We start from the raw sequence: 4,713 nt of genomic DNA, 5'->3' as shown, positions 1-4,713 counted from the left end.
GATGCTTCCTCCTTAAAATTCAATGAGTTTCAAAGCCTTTCTAGATCACTGCTAGTGACTTTTTACTTGTAAAGCTTATATTGTACTTTTATGGGGTACTCTGGATGTACTTTTTTTCTAAATGAGTTTAATTTATATGCTATGCATTGTACACAGTCAAAATTTTCCCACAGAAATTTGTCACAGTGTATCTTAAGTTCCACTAGAACATAAAATGGCAGTCAATATATTTTTTAAACCTACTTATTAAACAGTAATTGTGATTTTACAGTATTATGACTCTGAGGAAAAAAGTATTCAGCAACTAGCTTTTTTCTGTTATTGACTTTGCTGGTTCACAAAATGAGATTGAGATACAGTGAAACTTGTCTAATCCCTGTGTTGTGTATTCTGAAATCTTGTCTAACAGGATGTTAACATCAAGTCCCTTTTAATTAGCAATTTCAGTTGTTTTGTAATCTGGAATGTGGTCTTATCCGGCTAATTTCTTTGAAACCATTGGTGATAAGTTTTACTGTAGGTACTAGTATTTAATAAAATATCTGTACTGTAATATATATAGAATAGGATCAAGAGAAATGTAGGATTCAGATAAAACTGCTTTGCTAAGTTCAAAGGTCATTAACCTGATTTGTTTTATAGGTGAATATATATGATTAAAAAATCTTAATGTAAATTTACCTACCGGAAAGACACAAGTTGACTTTTCAGGTTGACCTTGACCTCTGACATAAGATCTGTAAGCTTTTTGTAGATTTTAATTCTTATTTGATAGCGTAACACAGTCCATAGAAAACCAACCTATGTGACATTGCTTTAAATACCAAGTTTATAGTTTAACTTTGATGTTTGGCATTGACAATTGTAATCAATCGTGGTAAGAAGATGCATATAGGAACATACTTTAGTTTAATTTCTCAGTGTAGATAAATGTATAAAAAATTTTAGTTATGGTATTTCGCATGTAATTTATCAATATCTCTTAATTAACGGTTCATAATTCCTTCAAATGTCTTCAGCTATTTCTTTCTTTTTATTTGGAATGTTCATTGATGGAGATTAGCAAATATTATGCACAACAAGTATAAAGTATAAAGGGATTTTCACAGATATTTATGAGTCATCCCATACCAAAAAAAGGTACAGATTAGGCATGCCTATTCTTGATAAATATAGGCACAAAAAAGGTATACCTAAAGTATACAAGTTTGGAACCACTTCTTCAAGTATAGGTAGCAAATTGGTACAATATAGGTACATTTCAGGCACACATAAAACATTAGATTGAGAAGTGAGGCATACCTAAAGTATGCCTATACATGTGCTAATATTGTACCTATATTTAAAAACAGGCACAATATAGGTACTTACAAAGTTTGGCATATAATTCAAACATTCAGATAGGTACATTTTAGGTATACCTAAAAGGTGCCTACATATCAATCTATTAGGTACCCTCAAGGCTGTGCCAAAAGTATGCCAGAGGTATACCAAAAGTGTACCTACAAGGTACCTATATTGTACCAAAAGCATTAATAGGCACATTTTAGGTACTAAAAAAGCACAATATTGGCACATCATTTAACTAGACCTGTAGGTACATTTTAGGCATACCTAAAAAGTGCCTACATATCAATCTATTAGGTACCTTCAAGGCTGTGCCAAAAGTATGCCAGAGGTATACCAAAAGTGTACCTACAAGGTACCTATATTGTACCAAAAACATTAATAGGCACATTTTAGGTACTAAAAAAGCACAATATTGGCACACCGCATAACTTTACAAAAAGGTACATTTTAGGCATATGAAAAAATGGGCTTTTGTCGACAAATCAACCACAAAACCCAGTTAAACATTTCTTTCTCCGTGAAAGGTTTTTTAATTTTTGGCCTTACATGAAAAACACATACTTCATGTACTTAATTATCATTCCTTGTGAATGGGCCAGGTCTATATTAAAGAAGAATTTAACAATAATTATCAGGTACAAATAAAAATTTATTGCATGATGCTACATGAAAATATCTATGAAAAATATCTCTTTAAATCCTCTCTACAAACAGAATCTATATATGACTTGAATCTATATTTTAAAAAAATTAATGTTGTTACCTTTAACAAAATAATGATATTTAATATCATTCTTTGCAAGAAAAAAAATAAACACACCTTTTCAGCATATACAAAACATAATTAATGTAATTTAAATGCACAAAGACACTGTAAAGGTACTGAAAGTATACTCCATTTCAAGTCCTTTTTTGCCACACATTATTCACTTGCAACATGTGCAATTCATGTAATCTTCATTACTTTCATAGAGTTCCTACCCATTGCACCACAGAATTTTCTGCACAGTAATAGACCTTTTACCGGGGTAAATCCTCATTGCTGTACAGTTACGATTTTCATCTGGACTCATAAAAACTGATCCTCCATTTGAATGTACCACGCAATTCCTTTTTTCTTCTTTCATGCCATTCCCTTCAATTCTGAAAAAGTTGTTGCTCTTGAGTCTTCACTTACTGAGTGACATTTGAAATTATTTTCAAAAATATTACATAGATGAAATCCATGCCTGAATCTATAGGGGAGGGGTCCGGGGAGTCTGGAACTTCCTTCCTACTTGCATTATTGTGTTATTAAATGTATATATATATATATACCTAATCAATTTAAAGTGATTTGGACACCCCCCCCTACCCTGTGAAGATCTGCATCTGAAATTCCTAAAATTTACAATGGAGTTTGATAAGTGGTGATTAATTTTACTATTATATGTATATATTTTTTCAAAAACCATATTAGATTTCATACTTACTGTCAGTTGTAGTCTTTATGCTTTTCCCCCAAGTTTAGAATGACTACAGGGGACAAGAATTTTGCTGAAAAAGAAAGTTTGTTCATGAAATTATGTGATATTATTATTTACAAAGTTTACACTCACTCGTATACTATATTTTTTTTTAATCTAATACTGAAACATTGTCACTCTGAATTAAATGGTGTGTGTCATACCCCCCCCCCCCCTCACCCCCCCCCCCCCTTCTCCTGGCATGAAACAAGTGGAGAGATAGGGATTGAAATGATTTTATGTAAACTTATAAAATAAATTTATTCAAATCAGTTAATTTTGTTATATTATGTTTTATAAATGCTGTAATTTTGATACTTTAAAACATGTTAAAAATTATCCCACCCCCCTCCCCATTTTTTTTATATAGAGATCTTTACTTTATATTTCAAATTTCATATGCCAATGATTAAATTTTCACACTGTTCATTTGAATTTCTGTTTGTTATTATCGCCATGCCCATGCAGTGGCTACTGTACATAACCTGTTCCGCGATATTGACACATATTACTCTTAGTATTTTTTAAAAAGACTCTGAAACTGTGAAACACTTTTTTTGTCTTGTTACACATCTGGTTAAACAAAATAATTATTATTTATATCTCTTTACTTCATGTGTACGCTGTAGCACTGGCTGCACGGCCATCTTGAATCAAAACAAACCAAAAATCTACGGTACAAATACCTACAATTTCGTAAAATTTATACTTGATATTCACATTCTAATGCATTCTTTACGTGCAAAAATACATTAACAACAAGCAGCATAAAAATTTACACTGAAATAAAGACTCACCGACCTATTATTCTCCGATTTCTTTTTGAGGTTTTCATCTCGGTCAATTTTCAAATCGTCTCTGTAATGTCCGCGCTATCCACTGACCAATCGTAGACTTCGCTGGGGTCACGTGATTTTATTAAAATTTATTAAATTATTCATAAAATATTTCGTGTAAACAATTAATAATTATAACAATGAACATTTAACAATTATTTAATGAAACCCCAACTTAAACAGAAAGCCGATTGCGATGAAATCCTTGAAATTTAGCGTGGCTATTTTGGGCAAATAATTGAACCGCCATCTTGAACGCCATTACTATATGGTGTTTGTTTACATAACTAATCCTCTCAAATTGATTAGACCCCCTATTTTTTTTTTTAATTATTTTAATTATATACGTGTTAGATTTCATAAAATTTTTTACGTGTTAGACACAAGAGAGTGATACCAGTCCAATACGAAAATTCGTAATATTACGATGTATACAATCCATAAATGCTTAGTAAATCTTATATTACGATTTTTCGTAATGTAGTTAAATTACGAATACGCGTAATATAGTAGATTGTAAGAAACTATATTACGAGTTTTTCGTAATCCAAGTCAAATCAAGCATTGCAAGCTAAATTGAGTGGTGGGTAGCAAAGTATGACGTCAGTAATATATCAGATTCCTCGGCTAATGATAGCATGCAGTCAGATTGGTCAGTTACGCCTATCAGAAAGCATGGAAATTCAAGAAGAAAGTATCGCCAGCGATGGGTGAGTGGACAATTTCTTTTATTATTCTTTTATAGGAATTTTCCCACGGATAAGACAATTTTCCAGTAAATTTCAATATTCGCTCAAGCATGTAGCATTGGTCTATATCACCCGAACTCCCTACTTTTCTTCCGAAGTCTACCCTAAAAATCACACCCTCCTTTCATAATTCAATTGTTCGTGCAATTCTTATTAAAATACACAGAATTTCAAATCTCAGTTAGCGTCGTACAAGTTATCGCCCGTGACATCTCGTAATAAACGCCATACTTTGCTACCCGCCACTCAATTTCTTGCAATGCTTGAATTTGT

The 4,713-nt window shown here is 32.0% G+C and overlaps 1 long non-coding RNA gene across 1 annotated transcript; it reads right to left on the bottom strand.

The window, feature by feature from the left end:
- Window positions 1-1,995: 1,995 nt before the first annotated feature.
- Window positions 1,996-4,019, bottom strand: LOC134282044 (uncharacterized). Its single transcript, XR_009995213.1, has 3 exons — window positions 3,657-4,019; window positions 2,823-2,886; window positions 1,996-2,493 (listed from the first exon to the last, which is right to left on the bottom strand). It is a non-coding gene; the product is annotated as an uncharacterized LOC134282044 (long non-coding RNA).
- Between the last annotated feature and the right edge of the window lie 694 nt (window positions 4,020-4,713).

The sequence above is a fragment of the Saccostrea cucullata genome, unplaced genomic scaffold (genome assembly GCF_032062105.1).
Source record: "Saccostrea cucullata isolate Sc308-1 unplaced genomic scaffold, CSIRO_AGI_Scuc_v1 ctg5342, whole genome shotgun sequence".
Taxonomy (NCBI): Eukaryota; Metazoa; Mollusca; class Bivalvia; order Ostreida; family Ostreidae; genus Saccostrea; species Saccostrea cuccullata.
This window is presented reverse-complemented; position numbering and strand designations above follow the sequence as displayed.